The sequence below is a fragment of the Serinus canaria genome, chromosome 2 (assembly GCF_022539315.1).
Source record: "Serinus canaria isolate serCan28SL12 chromosome 2, serCan2020, whole genome shotgun sequence".
Taxonomy (NCBI): domain Eukaryota; kingdom Metazoa; phylum Chordata; class Aves; order Passeriformes; family Fringillidae; genus Serinus; species Serinus canaria.
Window position 1 is genome coordinate 4,762,366 of NC_066315.1, and position 18,469 is coordinate 4,780,834.

Sequence of the window (18,469 nt, forward strand, 5' to 3'; positions counted from 1 at the left end):
TAATGCTGGAGGTGAAGTTGCTGAAATATTGCAATGATTAAACAAACATCTTCTCTCTTTTTCTTGTGCCATCAGCCAGGTGTGTTGTGCATGTCTTTAACATTTCAGTTCCTTGGGAAGAGCACTGGGGAGAGTCTCAGTAAGCATCACCAATCCAAACAAAAACAGGCAAAAATGGGCATGCCTCCTCAAATGTTTCTTTCCAGCCATGTCACAAGAGGAGCAAGCAGACCTCAGCCTGAGCCACCAGAGAAGCAGATCCAGCCAGCCAACAAAGCCACCAGGAGCCATGCCAGCAGCAAGCTGAGGACAGGAGTGGGACAGACCCCACTCTGTGCCTTGTGGTTCCCCACCCAGGGAGCCCTGATAGTCCTGCCAGCCCCAACACCCAGCAGATGTCAGCAGGGCTTCCCTTGGCTGCCTCTGCCAGGGGAGGAGCAGCTCCTGGGCCTTAACAGGAGCCAAGTGCAGAGTTCTCCAGGGCAAAACCAAGAAATTAACCTGACAGGACCTGACAGGATTTGTCCCACTATGAACTCTACCAAGGCACTTCAGCCACGGCCACCATTCAGAAGGAACACAGGGAGAGCACTAAAATGATGCCTTTCCCAAACATTTTCCCTCTGGCACAGCACAGCTCAGGAGCAGCTCAAATGCATCCTGCAACAACATCCAGAGCTGGACCTTGACCCTTTCAGTAAAACCAATGATGTAATAAGCTAAGCACAGCTCTGTTTATCTCTTTTACTTGCTACCAGCACCATCCAAAGAGAAATAACTGGAATATCTTGCATATTTCTCTAATGACTCTTGCTATTCTGTTAGCACCAGCACGGAGGGACGAAGACCAAGGAGCAGCAAAGCAGTGGTTTATTAACCACGAGGTGCTGAGGTTTCCCAAAAGCCACTCTCCAAGAGGAAATTGACAGAAGGATTCCAGTAGAATAAACCAAAGCTGTAGTTTTGTGCTGAAAGGCAAGCAGAAGGCATTGAGGCTGCAGTATGAACACTTTCCACCATCAAGGAAAGCTCTCCAGGAGCTTGGCTCAGCCTGGTATGTTAATTGAAGGATGCTTCATCAAACAAGCCCTGCTCCACAGCTCCACACTACACCAGTGCACAGATCAGTCTCAACAAAAGCCCAAATCTCTGATTTGGGTAATTCATCACTTACACACTCCCAAATACCTCTGTCCCACAGACCCAGCTCACACACACAGCACATACTCCCACAGCATGGTGATTTCAGGGATATCACCCCTCTGTAGGTAACACTATCATCAGCCCCCATCTGCAGATAACAGTGTTATCAGCTGCCCTCTGCACTGACCCTGCAAAAGAGGGACAGTTCCCACCAGGGCACTCCCCAGGCAGTGACTGAGAGGAAGATGAGAGAGGCTGAAAGGAAGAAGGTATTTGAGAGAGAGTTTAGAGAGAGTTTCTCTGCATGCACTCTCACCTGTTCTGCCCTGTGATAACAAGTCTCACACCTTCTCCCCAAACAACCCTTCCTTATCAAATCACTGCCCCATGCAGGGGATGCCCCAACCCTTAAATTTGTATCTGGGCAAGATATCACTGTTACTAAGAGCTGGTGAGAGCCAGATGTGCCCATCACCCTCTGTCCACCACCCATCTGCAGCATCCTCATGGCTTGGGATAGAGCACCCCTGTGGCCACCTCACACAGTAAAAGGTGCAGACAGCCCACTGTGAAAAATTTAGGATCTGCTACATTCTTCTGGGCTCTTATTTACCATGGATGGCACTGCACTATTCCCAGTTCACAACTAGATTGTGATGATTTGACTTCTGCTCAGCACAAAAGTCCCAAAAACAAGAGTTTGCAGCACAAAAGTACTGAGCAATCTTAGTAATCCACCATGCTCATCACAAGGGACTTCCATGCACATCCATAGAATGGAACAGTTCCATTGAAAGGGCTCTACAGTGATCATCTAGTCCTGACCACTTCAGGACTGCAGGACAAGGACAACCCCAACTAGGACAGACCTCATCAGATGTGCCAAAGAAGCAGCATCCTCCTCTGACCCTCTGCACCAGTTCAACACAGGGTTCACTCTTACACACAGTATCTGTGCTAAGGACAGTCATCTGCAAAGTTTTCAATATTTCCTTGGGGATTTGGGAGCACCTGAAAGCCACTGTGCAGAATACACTTGCAGGTGGACAAGGCAAACATAACCATGCTGAAACAGGAGCACTCAAAGCATTGCAGGGGCCACACAGCACTGATGGATTTAAGGCGTTCCTACCTCCATCACAAAGATTTCTTATCTCACAAACTACTTTCCCAAAGCAACGGTACAAAGTCTTTTTCTCCATCTGAATCACCCAGCTATCAATCAGATGACTTTCTGTCACTTGGCCACATGCATATTGCAGAGCGCCTCCAACCCACCCACCCGGGGCTATTTTTTTCAAGCAATTTGGTGTTTAATCGCCACCTGAACGCTTGACCCATCCTCCCACACCCCAGGACCTGGTGTGAGCACAGGCTGTTTGCACAGCAGCCCACGCAGGAGCTTGGCCAGCTCCTTCCAGGATCTGCTGGAGCCACTGGGCACGGCAGCTCTGCCAGCCGGACTTTGGCCCAGGCAGCTTCTGAGCCAAGGCTGGCACAGCTCCACCCTGGCTCTCTGCTCTTACAGCTCCTTCTCCCTGGGCTGCACAGAGTCATTTCCCAGAGTGCAGAGGATAAAATCAGACAGGCTCCTGCAGAAGTGACAATTAGCTCTGCATAAAATGGTGGCCAGCCTGGGGTTTAACACAAGAGAGCAGCACCAGCCACAGATTTTCATTAATTCTGAGACACTTCATCTCCACTAATATTTATATTAGGATCCTCCAGCATAGAAAAAAGGTGCTTGGGGATTGAATTTGGGAGCTGAACCCCCTCTTCTAGAGGGTACAGGTATACCCTTCACCTTTGACCTCTAAATGACTCAGAAAGCCCAGATCAAACCCGCCGGACTCCCTTCACAGACATTCCAGGTGCCCTGGGAAGAGAAGCTGGCACCTGAGACCAGACACAGCAATGGCATGCAGTGCTGTGTCCCCATCCCTGATCACAGAGACAGGGATGTAGAGCTGCAAGGCTCCCCATCATGGGCCAGGCTGATGCTGCTTCTTCCACCATCCTGCTCTCAGCCTGGCCCCAAGCCCTGTGGCTCCAGGGAAAGATCTTGGAACAAATCCCCACTGCCAAAACAAAGCAGGGAGCCAGGAACCCCCTGCCTGCAGCCCCTCTAGAGTGTTCTTCCCATGCTCCTCATGCCCATGCAACAGGTCTGCTGCAGGGAACAGCTCCCCAGGGCCTTTCCAGAGCAAAGCATTGATTTTTAAAGGAGATCTTCACTTTTAATTTGTGTCATTAAAGATAAACTGAGACAGACTGGTTGGATCATAGAATCGTTAAGGCAGGAAAATACCTCTGACATCACTGAGTCCAGTCATTAACTCAGCACTGCCAAGTCCACCTCTAAACCATGTCCCCAAGTGCCACATCTACACTGGTTTTGCACACTTCCAGAGATGGTGATTCCACCACTTCCCTGGGCAGCCTGTTCCAATGCCTGACCACCCTTCTGATTTGGGCACCAGCAGCATTTTAGTGACTAACGGGAAAATTACTTGGCTAGACCAGATCAGAACTGCAGGGACAGACAGAAAACAAAAAAAAATGCCCCCATATCCACATTCCTGCGTGCTCACCTGCACCTTCACAGACAGAAAACCCCTTATCTTGCCTGTCTGATGCTCACCACAGTACTGACCACATCAGGTGAAGGCTCCTGCCACATGGGATATGGGGCCAGCCTGCAGAGACAGCGTGGTTCAAGCATAACTGAGATGACGTTCACCACCTCTGCATCTCACACTGCACTCAGCAAAGGCAGAAAAGGTGCCAGAAAGAAATGCTGAACTGCCCTGGCCTGTGAGAAAGTGAGTTTTAGTGAGTCCTTCTCCTTGGAAGGACTCACTAAAAACATCTGGTCACCCATTTCTCCTCGTGGAGCTTAAATAGCTAAATAAATAAAGCCTGGGGATTGAGGGTAAACCTGCCAGGTTCAGTATCACAGGGCCATCTATAGCTTTTCCCCCCTGTCTGGGGAAATAATAAAAATAAAAACGTTTAAATCCATATTCCACTTGTTATGGCTCCACACTGCATTTTCCATCTCCCCAGTGCACAGCTGACATTCTGCACATTTCTGTGCACACTGTGCTTGGCCTGCACTCTGTGCAAAGAGGGAAGTGGAAGGGACTGAGCCCAGCAGCCTCCTGCTATCATCAGGCATCAGTGAGCACCATCCCTGTTTCCCACAGCTCCTTGCTGCAGGATCCAGCCTGGAAAGAACCTGGCCACCTCCTGTGAAAGGCTGGCACGTGGCATGCATGTCCCTGTCCTGTGCTGCATCTCAGGATCTAAGGAGTCCAGAGATTTGCAGAGGGATGAAATGTGCTTCCTTAGGCCAGATGAACTGCACAGGTTAAACTGGAGTTAGATCTTTTTTTTTTCAGATGATTCCCTCAGTCTGGAGAGCCAAGACAGACTCCAAGCAATCACTGCCTCATTTCTTCTACGTGCACTCCAAAGCCAGCCTGCCTTCCCCGAGCAGTCTAATAAAAGATATCCCTTCTAACAGCAAAGCCTGACTCACTTCCCTCTAGCCTCGACCAGCAGGTCTCCAACAGCAGGGCCAGATCCACCAGAACAGAAGATGCTGCCAGCCCTCGCGCTCGTTCCCACGTCCATCTGGGAGAGCAGGGCTGGAAGCACATCACTTTCCATGCTGCAGCAGCACACTCCATCCCACAGCTCTGCCAGGGAGCCAGACACACCATGGGAGCCTCACCAGGCGTCTTCCCGACGGGAAAATTCAGAGAGCATCAAGTCCAAGCTGCAGGAGAAAATCACGAAGCATCACGGAGCAACGGGAAGGTTCCGGACGGGACGGAGCCGCTCCTCTGGCCGCCACAAGCGCTGGCTTTTCATGCCGGAGTCGCTTCGTCTGGGTGAAAATCCAGACCACATCTCTCTGTGTGAGAACATTTCCCACAGAGGCTCTGACAGCCTCCAAAAAAATAAATGCATTGCCCATCAGCACACGTTGACATGGCAGAGCTGTGGGTTTCTGGTGGAGATTAAGGACCCGTGGAAAAAATTGCAGCACCAAAACGCATTCACACGAGGAAGGTACAAAAGGTCCTTTACATCCACATCCCACCAGGCTGGCAGCCCATCCAGCCTCACGTCCTGCCTCAACAGAGGAGCTTTTACAAGCTGCAAAACCTTCCCAGGGCAAAGGCTGTGCCCAGCTGTGGAGTTCTGCTCTGATCTGCAGGAGCCCTGGGAAACCTTGAATCCCTGTTTATAATTAATGTCAAATTAGGGGTTCTGGAAATTGGACCATCTGACACAGGCAGAGCAAAGCCCCAGATGCAACTGATCTCATGCACACCTGAGGAGCTGCTTCCAAGAGCTGCACTCCACACACAAATCCTGCACAGAGCTACGTCAAACTGCACATACCAGACTAGAAATAAATCCAGAAGGTGTCACAGAATGAATGGTTGGGGGGAATTCCTCTCTCTCCAAAGAAGTGAAATAGCTTGACCCTGGAAATCGCTGGGATCACTTAAGCCCTGCACAATTCCCAAGCCTCCAAATCTCAAGTGAGCCAGGTGTTTTTGGTTCATGCACCAGCAACACATGCAAGACCCTTCCCCGAACCAGGAGCAGGTCCACTCCCAAAAACTCTAGATTACAAGACAGGAATTGAAGAGGAGAATTAAAGGAGCAGCCGAGGGAGAAGCCTCTCTCCGGGCTGTGTCAGGGCCACTAAGAGCTGTACTTGGCCACCGTGCACGACATGCCCAGCTCCCAGGTCCACGGCTCCCACCTCTGCTCCGCTCCTCCCCGCACAGCCACGGAGAGCAGAGGTTTGGTGCCGGCAGCACAAATCCTTCCTGAGCATCATCCAGGCTCGTGGCACAGCCCCAAGGCAGCCGCTCGCTCCGTCCAGGTGGGAATCCAGCTCTCCCAGCAATCCAGCTCTCCCAGCTCCGCCGGCCACTCGCACCAGCCGGGACGGGCTTCGGGTCCGTGCCCGCCGCGGAGCCTTCCTCCCCGCGCTCATCCCATCCTCACCGCTCCGGACAGACGGTACAGGGAGAGCTCTGCAGGAGACTGAGGGATGGCTAAGAACCCCCGCACCTCCCTGGATGCTTTCCAGGGAGCCGGCACCCAAGTGACCACATCCAGAAACCGCTGGCTCCAGACGCCAGTGCATCCCAAAACGGGTATTGGAGTCTAATCCCGGCACTCGCCGTCAGCAGCTGCAGCTGGGACAGGCACCCAGGCAACAACCTGGGGAAAACAGCGACCCGAGAGCAGCAGCACAAGGCGGGGGTGTGCGGGGAGCCCCTGGGAAAGGCAGTCCTTCAATCCGCTCCGCACCCACGGACACGGCCACCCGCGCCCTCCTCCTGGGGAGCGCACTTGGGGACCCCCCGCTTCCCCCGCACGGCTCCCCAGACACAGCCGCAGGGACAAGCTCCCACTTGCAAGACAAGAAAGGAAGGAAGAAAAACCCACGGAAGCCAGACCCGGCTGCAAAACTCGCGGTCACGGCTGCAGACAGTAAAATAATTAAAAGAACGAAACTATTCACGGAGGAGCCAGCGCCCGCGGAAAGGGGGGATTGAGGACGGACTTACCGGGGTCACCCTTGGAGGGACATGCGCGGCCACCCGGCGCTAGTATCACCGTCTCGGCTCCCAGCGACTGGCGCGGCTCCGAACAGCTCAGCTCGGCTCGGCACCGCTCGGCTGGAGCTCGCTGGGGCGGCGCACAAAAGCGGGAGGAAGCGGTGACGCGCGGAGCCGCCGCGGCCAATGGGACGGGCATGGGGACGGGGGCGGACCGGCCCCGCCAGCCACCGACCGAGCGGGGCCGCGCCGTGCCCCGCCTCTGGGGGGCGACACTCGGGGCTCCGAGCCCCGGGGCAGCGCCGAAACCCTGGAGCAACTCCGACCCCCGCGGCGGCTCCGAAACCCGGGGGGTTCCGAGCCCAGGGGCAGTTCCGAGTCCTGTGGAGCTCTGGACCTCGCGTGGGTTCCGATCCGCGGTGCAGTTGCTGCCCCCGGGTGGGTTCGCAGCCCGGATGCCCCGTCCCGCAGCCCCGCTCGGTGCCGGCGGTGCTTCCCTGGCCCCGCAGGTGGGATTGGCCCCGGTGAGACTAGAGGTGAGCTCTGAGCCACGGGGCAGTTCCGACCCTCGGGGCCACTCCAGCCCCTGGGGCGGTTCCGATTCCCGGTCGTCTCGGACACCCGGGGCAGTTCCAACCCTCGGGGCCGCTCCAGCCCCTGGACACCAGCTCCAGCTCGGACCACTGAGGGCAGTTCCGAATGCCGGGGCAGTTCCGAATGCAGGGGCAGCTCCGACCCCCGGGCTGACTCCCACCCCGGGTGATGCCCCATCCCTCAGCCCCGCTCAGTCCAGGTGCAGTTTGGTCCAGTCATATCAGCCCTGGTGAGACACCGGTTGTGCTTTCAAGAAGGATGGAATATGACCTCAACACTCCACCTGAGGTTCTCCTACCTTTGGAAAAATGGGGCTGGGTGCAAGCTGTCCTACCTAGGGCTGACACAAAAAAAATAAAAATCAGGAGATGATGAGAAACAGGGGTGAAACCCTTTGATTCTGGGATGAGGCTTCATCAGCTGGAATGCTGGTGAAAATGGTGGTATCTTGCTGCAGCAGGGTTGCCTTCTCCAGGGCCCAGCGTTCTCCACACAGCTGGGATTGCTCTGATAACTTGGTTTGGGTTTGCCTCTTGGGGGCAATTAAAGTCAAACTGAGCCATAGTTAAGACCAAAGAACTTTAGATTGTTCCTGAGTCACAGCTTGCTTTCCAGAAAAGCTCAGGGCTCCCTGGGCAGTTCTCTGGGAAGGTATAGAAGCCTCTGGGCTGTTCTGATCTACACCCTATGTCCCAAATCTCTTTTGTGTGTCCAAGTTCCTTTGGGCTTGACTCTCTGTGTGGAAGGAGCCAACAATGGCATAGAAGCAAAATTACCCCTAAAAAGGGCCAAGAGGCTGAAAAACAGATGGAAGTGGGAGCTGAGTTATGTACCAGATATCCCTCAGACTGGTGGGAAAGAGAGAAAATTCAAGCAGACAATGGAAAAAGTAAGTAAGAATATTTCTCTGATTATTTCCTTGTTTCCCCATTTAGTAAATGTGTTATGGAGAGGAAGAGGAACAAAGTAAATGCAAGATTTTGGTGGGGGAGAAAAAGAAAATGGGCTGGATGCTAAAACCAGCCCCATTCTCCTCAAGTTTTTAAGGAGTTACTGCTGCAAGAAAGTTTGAGCCATTGCCTATAAAGGCAATAGAAACCCCAACCAGGGACCCCTCCTGAGAGATTCAGATCTCACATCCTCGTATACAATCGCGTGACCTATGAATAAAATCCATAGAAACCGATTCTGTATATCCCAAATAACTGCACATGGCTCCAGCCCAAACCGCTCCGGCTTCCCTCACTCCATAAATGATTTTACTAGGGCCAGTCGTGATCTTGATGTAATTGAATAGGTTTCACTCTTTTCTCTCTCCCTCCCCCTCCCCAGAATATTTGTGCAGCTTTCAGAGACACGTCCAGGGGGACTGAGCTGTTGCTGGAAGGAACCTCTGACTCCAGCTTGCCTCATCCATTCGGGAAGCAGCGTGAGTGGAGCCTAAGCCACCTGGCTCTGGGAAGCAGGGTGCTTTTCTCTGCACCTTCTCTCTAACTCTTAACAGCTTTTAATAAAATTCTGGCAACTTGGCACATTTGAAAAGTTGGCTGCTGCCCATGGGGGATGTATGTCATGAATTCTTGTGCTTCAGATGCCTTTCTGGAATAAATCACACGTGTTTACCTTGGGAACCAGGCACAGGACCCCAGGACTTGAGGTTCAAGTATTACAAGGCACTAAAGTGACAAGCAGCTCCTTTAAAAACCTGCTTTTAATGGGAATTGATTCTGCACACACCAATTACTGCTGAAAGCTGTAATTTTTCAAGCATCTCTTCTTCCCTGAATGTGTTTGGTGGCCCAGGAATCCTTCTAGGGGGGGTTTCAATTCTAGGGTGTCCCCGAACAATATATGGATCCTGCTGTGTGTCAAGGCTGTTTCCACTGATGTCAACAGCTCTCTGCTGAGGGTGTGCTGAGGACCTGCCCCTGGGTTCTGCTGGCTCCAGTCACTCCTGGAAACATTTCCAAAGCCTGGAGGAAGGATGGGCAGAGGTGTGTGGCTCTGTGCAGAGTTCCAGGTGTTTTACAGATGCTGGCTGCCAGTTTCTGGAGAGGAGAGGGCACAGTGGAGAGTGGCCAACCCCAGTGTCAGTGTCACAGGCAGTGGCTGTCGTGACTCTGTATGTGACATTAAACAGGCGTGGGCTGCTCTGTGTCCCTGAGGACAACAGGTGTGGCACACCTTGTACCCACAGAGCCAAACTCTCTCTTCTTTTCCAAACACTGTCCAAACTGCCACCAGGACACTTTCCTTAGTGTCACCATGATATTTTCTGAAAAGTCCTGGCAAAGGGATCTTGGTACATGCTGTCCCATGCTGTCCCAGTCAGCCAGATGAAAACCACACCACACATAAAACCTATAGATGGGTGCTCTGATCCTTAGCTGACTGGTTGAATAGGTGTCACTCCTTTAAATGACAAGGGTGTAAGAGTGTTCACTCCAATGAAAAGAGTAAATGTTAGGTGGATATGAAGGCCTATTTCATCCTGATAGCATCTTAAGTGAAAAGTTTGATGGCACAAGTGGGTAATAGTGAGCTATACGAAAAGCTGATGGTTCATCCACAGATCAAGAACTTTGCAAATCACAGCCCCAGGCTTGTTCTATTTATGCTTCTACTTTAATGACGGAAGCATTAGTATTTGCTGTTGGGAGAAAAATGGGAAGATATTTGGCTTTTACCTAACTGCTGCTATTTTGGGCTGTGTTAGGGTTCCTGCAGGAAGTGAACACAAGTCCCAGAGCACTGACCCAGTTCTTCTGTGACTAAGTATGCTCCATCTAACCTGAAATTCTCCCTTGCCTTCTGTTTGATATAATATCCTTTCTTGCTTCCTGCCCTGAACAGCAGCATAAAGCTCTTGTCTGCCAGGCCAACATGGCTGAGAATGGTGGGTGAAATCATTCCTATACTTAGTTCCCAAACTGTACAGGAGTGATACTGTCTCAGGGTGAAGAAAAGGGACCAATTACTTACTCAGAGATTGTGAGCTGCTCCTCAGCTGAAGGCTGGAGCTGGGGATGGGCCTGAAGAGATGTCAGCACGTAAATCCAAGCCTGTGATGCCAAAACCTCTGCATAGCAGTGCCTGGGCTTAGCAGGTCTGCATCAGCTGCAGCTCCTCCTCACCAAAAATGAATTCCAGGTCTGCTGTTTGCTGCAGAAAAGCAGGTGGGAAAGGGGACTTAGAGCTCTCCTATGTCCCTCTTACTGTTAGGACCCATAGAAAAGTCACATTTATTTAGCTTAAATATTTCCCACGTGTTCTGAGCGAACTGGGGACTGCCTGATAGACAAACGTGGCACAAACCACACATGTCAGCATCCCTCAGGGTTTTGTGCTCCTCCTCAGAAAGCTATGCAGAGGTTTTCTGGGGACAAACATTTGGGGATGGCATTTCATCTCTACCTCTGTTTCTGTTTTACTGTCACAATGTTGTGGAGTGGTTGAGAAGGGTGAGAGCTGGGTTCAGATCTCAGTTGCTGTGGGGCCACACTTCCCAGCCACCTTTCTCTGCATCTCCTCCTGCATGAAATGCTCCCTGGATGATATGATCACCTGCTCTGCAGGGCAGATGCCAAAATCTGCTGTATGAAAACCCTCACAGCCAGTCAAGAGCAAGAAGTGATCTCTCAATGGGTTTTGAAACCTTTTCTCTTCCATAGCAGAAAATGTTTTTCGCATAAAACCTCTTGTCCACATAAAAAATTAACCTTGTGGCTGGTAGCTTGGGTTTAGCTTTTGGGATGAGGAGGAAATCCTCAAATCCCAGACTCAATATATGGAATATTTCTAGGATCCAGTCTAGCACAAAAGGTAGGTGGCAGCAGCAGGCACTGTATTTTAAAAGGAAAGGACTTGAAGACAAAATGCTCAGTGCCTGTCCTGGAGGAGAGGGTTCAGGGCATGAAAACCCAGGAGCAGGGAGCCACTCTCCATGCACTGCCACCCCTCAAACACTTGGAAATTCTGCAACACCCCATCTTGAGGGGTTGGGAAGTTGCTCCATGGGGGGTCAGAGCAAATAGATGCCCCCCAGCCCTCTCTGATCAGCATTTGTGTCCATCCACCTGCTTGGACACAGCTGCCTGGAGAGGGATTTCAGATCTTCCAAAGCAAAGGCTGAAGGCTACATGTGACACACAGAGGAAGCAGCTTGCAGCAGCCAGCAGTGTCAATCAACCAAAAGAACAGGTTTAAACTCATATTTCTTCCAAGTCGGGTGTGACTTACACTGAGATTGAGTTGTGTGGATGGTTTTTTTTCATGGTAGTCATAACATGCACTTTCGTAGCTGAATGTAAATTTCCACACCGCCTCTGTTCCATGACTCACCTTCTCTGCCCAAACAGAGGGAAAAACATCTCCAAAACTAACAGAGTGAAAGTGAAGAGGGTCTGATTTCTGGGTGGGTTGTTAAGGAAATGTCCTTGGAGGGCATTTTTCTGTGAAGCTCTTGGAACTTATGTCAGCCAAACCAAGCTGAGCTGCGTTTGCAAGGTGACTCTGTCACACTGTTGAAAAGTGTGAAGCTCGAAGCCCTGAAGAATTACCCTGCTTATCTGCAAACAGGCTCAGTTTAAACTTTCTCAGGTAAGGTCAGAACTATTCCAGAATGTTTATGGGTTCATCTGGCACCTGAATATTGTGGAAAATGGCACAAGAAATATTGTCGTTGTGGCATTTGCAGCTGAGACTGCAGGAAAGCAATGGACATCCTGTGTTTCCATCTCACCTCCCCAGAAACTTCAGAAAAAACCTTGAGATTTTCCCTGAAAAGAACCAAGATTCTGCACCCTGCAACTGGCTTTTCTTGAGTAGAGTGCAAGGGACAAGAGCAGGACTGAAAGAGCATGGCCCAGCCATTGATATAGGTATGTGTCTGACTGTCCTGCTCTTTGTCCCCACTGATAATGGGATTTTGTTCCTTGAGAATATGACCCTATTTCTCTAATCAGTCTCACGATTTGAAAGATAACCAATCTACAGGGGTGTAGTCACAGCCACCCATTATAATCACTGGATCTTGGCTGCATTTTTCATTGGTATTTTGCAGTATTTACTGTACTCTTGCTTTTCAGGAATATTTGTGCTCCTGCAGCTGAAAGGGGATCATGTATGAGCAGCCATGGAGCCCCAGTTTCTTTGTATTTCTTCCCATTTACCCACATGGAGCTGGATTTTAGGTGACAGAAATCAAAGGAAGGATTGAGTGATTTACTGCAAGTGGGATCTCTCCCATTTGCCACGGAGTTATCTGCACGCTCCAAGTGGAAACCTCCAGTTTTTCCTTTACATCTGTCACGAGGGGGAAGAAATCACTGAAACAATCAAAACCTGGCTGTTTACACATGTTTTGTTTTACAAATGGACTTGTGTAGAAAGTTGCAGGGCTTCTGCACAGACAGCTCCCATAAATCTCTTATCACAAAAGCCATATGTCCTCATTTCCTCATCTGTGGTGAAACACAAGCGGTGGTGCTCTGATAATTAGGAAGCTGGAGGTAAAGCACTCAGCATCCAGCAGGAGCAAAGTGGATGTGGGTGAAGGTTGCAAAACACAAAGCAGAGCAGCTTGGGTTCAAGTTGTGCCACTCATCCACACAACTTTCCATTGCGTGCCCGTCGCTCGCGTGTTTACAAACCAGTTCCTCCATGGAGGGGACACTGGGAGCACTGGGATGTGGCAATCCATAAAATCAAAGAGTTTTGAGAAAGCTGCAAAAAGCAAACGTCAAAACCAGCAAAACTGTAATTAGAGCTAAGCAGTAGCCATAGAACAAGTCAGCAAAAGAATTATATAAAAAATTAAAAAAGTAAAGACAAATAGAACAATGGTCTGTGTATTACTGCTTGTCTAAAATAACTCCCTAAGCTGCAAAAAAGTATATCTAGTGAAATATTAAGACATTTTAAGCTGAATAATAGATCTCTGTGCATTGTGTTTTAGAGCTTACAACCAAGTATTGTTTCAAAATAAGCAAGTATTGTTTTAACCAAAAGTACGTGTGCTTATAGTGATTAAATAGAACTATTGTCAATATGCTTTTGCTTTGTGTGATTAGTCAAAACATTTTTAAAATAAGTTGTAACATTAGGTTCTTAGTCTACTATGTAAAATGTGAACTAATAGCATCTGCCCATTGTCATAACCATGTAATGAAACTGATGCTAAAAAATTAAACAGCTCAAAGCAGGTTCCTAGCAATCCTGTCCTGTTCATAACTTGTACATAACCCCCAGGCAGCAGTACTGGGAGGCTCTGAGGGTCACTGGCATTCCCCACTCGGTTTGCTCTGAGCTGGCAGCCCGCTGGCTGGCCTTTGCTGGGCAGAAATCCTTCCCTTGTCAAGGACTCCAGGTCACAGCTCAAACAGCAGTGAACTGACCTGGTTCCATTTCAGTCCCTTTGGTGGGTTCTCCAGACAGATAGAGGGGGAAAAAGCACCCATTGAAAAATCCTTCCTGGAATTCCTGGAAAAATCCTTCTCCTTGGATGGATAGATGGCACAGTGGGGGATTGCCTGTTTCTTGCATGGACCAAATACAGTTTCATCTGGGAAGAGGGAGCAGGAAGGTCCCAGAGGACCACTCAGATTTTTTTTGGCTTCTCCCTGACCAAAAACTCAAGATGACTGTACCTGTGGCCCTTGTTGGCACTGGTAAAACAAGCCAGTGTCCCTCACTAACTTTGAACTTCACCCACAAATTTCCATAAAGCCACTCAGAGATGGATAAAAATTAACTGAGAGTGTAGAATTAGCACAGCTGCTGTTATGGCATGTCTGGGTCCTTCCAAACTTTTTTTTTCCCACTCAAAAAAGAGACATTTCCTAAATTTCAGATCAGCCAGCAATGGTGAAATGCCCTTTTGCCCAGCTTGGTGTGCTTTGTGTAAGGGGTATTTATTTAATCCATCTGAAACTACATGAGAAAGGAGAGAAATATCCCGGTGGCGAGATAAGATGATTATCTTCCTGGCAAACAATAGGAACGTGGTCAAAATTAAAAATAATTTGATTGCAAATAGGAAGCCTAGTAAAGCAGCAGGACTAGAGGAAACATGACTAATTTTTTTTTTAGCTTGTCTGAACTCACAGAGCAGAGCTTTGCAAGAGCCATAACTTTGAAATATAGATCTGTAGAAAACCCATGAGGGAGGATGGCAACAGTCCAACTGCAGTAGTACAATAGGCAAGTTCATGCAGCTGGTAGACCCGACCTAAATGGCTAAATAGCAACAGACAAAAGCTATTTTAGGTGTAGTTTGGTGGGGACTACAGTAAATATGAGTTGGGGAGGAGTGGAGAAAGTGAAGGGTTTTTTTTCAAGTCTTTTTTTTTATTTGTTTCCATTCCTTTGCCATTCTCTTCAGCCAAACCATAATGCCAGTGTCACCTGCAGGAGAGAAGCTCTCCATACTGAGCCTGCAGGCCAGTGCTTCACATCCTTAGTCAATGTTGGTTCTTCCCATCTCCAGCAAAGAGCCTCAGGTTCTGCAGGGCAAGGAGAAGCTGGCTGCATCCCCTGATCCCCTTGGGGTTTGTCTCCAAGAGAAAATTCCAATAGATGTGACACCTTAAAATGGCATTTCCTTCTAATAAAGATTACCCTGCAAAAGTGTTTATGTGATTCCTGGAATTATTGTCTACTAAGCTACTGCCTCCTTTAAACAAAACTCAACATGAACCCTCTGTCCAGGGGGGTGTGAAGAAGAAAAGGGTGTGTAGGACAGCTGATCCTCAGCACCCATGGCAGCACTGTAACCTCTCCCTCTGTGCTTGGCAGTGCCCATATCTGCTGTAGACATCCCACTGAGCTGGGCAGGCACAGCTGCAGTCCTTGTGTCAAAGCCTGTGTGTCTGAAATTGCCTGGTGACTCTTGATTTTTAACCCAGTGAACAGAAACATTTGGATGTTTTTAAATATCTAAGATGATTTGACTGTAACCTCTCTCTGTATATTATTTCTTAGCATTTTCTGTGCTTTTAATAGCACCATTAGGGCTGGGTGTCTGATCTGAGGGCATTCACCACTCAAACTGCCCTGTGCTATGGGGAAGTGATGTTACATCCCTTTTACAGAAGAAGAAATTCTGCTGTAGGCAGAGGGTTGAAATGATCCCTTCCAAGAACACAGGGAGAAGCATGGAGCAGAACACAACACAGACATCCTGTTCCCAGGTCTAGTTGTGACCACAAAACCACAGCTGCTTTTTTTTTTTTTTTCCCACTTTAAAAGCCTCTTGAACAGAGATTTTTTTTTTATTATTTTGTCAGCTGAGGGCTGAAGTAAATCCTTGGTTAGCTCTGTTAAATTCCATCAGCCAAGGATGTGAGTACACTCCACTGATATTAAGCTGTTTCAGTTGCAGTAGTGCATGTCTGATCCTTTGCCTGGGTGGATATTTTTTTCTAGTATTTTGAGGATATAATAAAACCCAGGTGAGAGTGCATTGCAAACCTGTGTGCCAGCCATAAGCAGCAGCTGACACCAGAGACTAAACAGTGTTTAAGCCACTTGGCAAAGCTTACACAGGTCCAGTAATTGTAGCTGGATGAGAGCTTGCAGAGAGGGTCATTGGGTTCCTGATGGAGGAAACGCCGCTGAAAGGCAGAAGAGGAAATGACAGATTTAATGAGTAGTGGTCACAAGCTGAACTACAAAGAGAAGTCAGTGTCTGTGTTTTCCTACAAGGACGTTCATAACAGAACCAAGGCCAGACAGTCCCTGCACTGTCTCTGATGGCAAGACCCCTCCAAACCAGAATGACAAATGGCATCAGGGAAAAGCCTCTGACCTGTAGAAAGAGTGGCTGCATTTCTGCAGGCAGAGAACTGAACCCTTGGAGCAGGGCAATGTCCTTCTGCTTCCACCAGGGAAGAGAGTGCCAAGCCTTTTGCAATCAAAACATCAAAGCATTGTCTCTGGAAGGAAATTGGCATTAAAAGCAGGTCGTCACTGTTAGTAATGGTTCAAAAAGCTGAAAGATAGATCTAGGTGCAGTATCAGACATGCATGAAAAGAGAGAGGTGTTTGGTGGATAGGATTTATCGTGCTACTCAAACTGGGCTTGTCATAGTCAAAGAGCCATTAGAGCACAGGCTTGGATGCAACAGGGCTGGTAACAGAATCTCTGGTCTGTCCCTGAGCAGAGCTGCACTCTGTGTTGATCCTAGAGTTTTTATGCTTTTATGAAAACAGCTAATGATGACACCATTCAAGATTCTGTGAAGGGCTCAGAGGGAGAATCAGTAAAACATCAAAGAACGATGTCAGACTTTTCATGCGTGACCAGCTAAATGCAAAAGCTGGTCGTTCTCACAGAGACTTGAAAGGATCAACAGTTGGGATTTGCTTCCAAAATGAAAAAGGGAAATTTGCAGGCCAATTTGTGCTTTTGACAGGTGAAACACCATCTGAATTAAGATGGTGGATACACATCGTGAATGAAATTGGGCACAGGTGCTTGTGAACATGGGAGAGGAGGGAAGGAGAGGGAAGGCAAAGAGAAATGTCACAAACCTTGCTATATTTCTAAGATATTTTTGTATTTGTTCAGCAAAAGCCATAAAAGGTGACCTTACTGCAGGGGTGATGAGGTACAATCCTCTGACTCTGTTATCCAGGATGGGTACGACAGGCAGCTCTGACTGTCACACTCAACAGCAGGAATAAACAAGAGACCATAAATGGCTTTAATGAGTGAAAAAGGACACCCAGAGAAGCCAGGGGAAAAGGACTGTGAATGATTATTGACTTGGAAGTTTAAGTCTGTCCATGACATGCTATCCCAGGGGGTTTTCTCTGAGAAACAAAGAGCTAACATGCTGCTGTTCACATTGATATCCAATTCTTCTATTACAGGTCCCCTGTGTATCTTTGTTAAAGCTCAGAGATTTCCTCCCAAGTCTCATGAATTGCCTGACTTCAGGACTCCAGGAAAGGAGCTGGTTCTTGGAGGATGCTTAGAAGAACAAAAATGACAGTGGGCAGCTTGTTCCCTCCATATTGGCATAGAGATTGCTGGTATTGCAAGCAAGCAATGCTTCCCTGCTTCCCAGAGAGAGAATGGAAAGCTGGAACACCATCCTGGAGTAAAGAGACAGGTGTCAGTGGGGAAAAAAAGGAAGCTTTTGTTCTCATTGACTGTGTTCATCTGAATGGAAAATCCAGGCAAGGAGACTGGCAGGCCTGCAGTTCACAATGCCAGGTCTCCTGGTTTCTAATTTTAGAACAAAGTACTCCTGCCCACACTGCCTTTCCCAAACACCCCTGTTACACTTATTTTCAGAGGATGATTTCATAAGGTCTCACAGAGGCAGGGACTAGACAGATGTACTTGCAGAATGTGAAGAGAAGAGACTGTGTAAATAAAAAAAACTTATCCCTTTTCTCATGGTAGCATCCAGAGGGGATGTGATCAGCACTGATTTAGGAAGCACTGGCTTGAGTGTGCAGCAGGATTTGTACTCTCCTACAAGACTGCAAAAGAAATAAAAGAAACAAAAGAAAAGAAAATAAAGAAAAAGAAATAAAAGAAATAAAGCAAATAAAAGAAATAAATCTCCAGCCTTGTGACAGAAAGGATATGTGTTGAGCATAAATCTGAGTTCTGGGCCTGAGCAAACTGCCCATCCCTTATGGACATCTGTTTTTCCTGCCCACTCTTGCTGCCTGGATCACCACATCCAACAGCTGTGTGGGTGCAGAGTCTGTTGTGCTGCTCTTGCTGCCAGTGTTGGACACCTCACACCTTTTCTATCAACACAAATCGAAAGCTGGCAGAGACTCACTGTTCAACCCACTTTTCCTCACTGTCACATCAAGAGTTTCAGATCTTCTCTTAGTGCTACGTTGCAGAGGTGTGTGTTTAGTGGAAACCAGCCTTCCTTGCCAATGGGAAATACCCCCTTTGCAGGCAGCAGGGCAGCCCTTTTTTGCACACCCTTTTGATGAGGCTCCTGGCCTTGCAGAGCACGTGGGTGGCTGTCTGGCAGCTCTGAGTAAGCTGCAAGAGGATGTCAGCACTGCCAGACTTGGCCCAGCCTAATGTCAACCAAGACACTGTGGGGGAAGCCTGACTGCAAACAAAAGCAAAGCCAACTGCACTGTTTGTCCTCGTCCAAATGAAG

At 48.8% G+C, this 18,469-nt stretch overlaps 1 protein-coding gene across 3 annotated transcripts in view; it reads right to left on the bottom strand.

Moving 5' to 3' along the window:
* LOC103812700 (mitogen-activated protein kinase kinase kinase 3-like) overlaps positions 1 to 6,891 on the bottom strand; it is a 79,946-nt gene extending 73,055 nt beyond the window's left edge. For all 3 annotated transcript variants that reach the window (XM_018909158.3, XM_018909159.3, XM_009085777.4), the window contains exon 1: positions 6,744 to 6,891. The gene's annotated coding sequence lies outside the window, so the exon portion shown is untranslated. The remainder of the gene's footprint in view (positions 1 to 6,743) is intronic.
* Between the last annotated feature and the right edge of the window lie 11,578 nt (positions 6,892 to 18,469).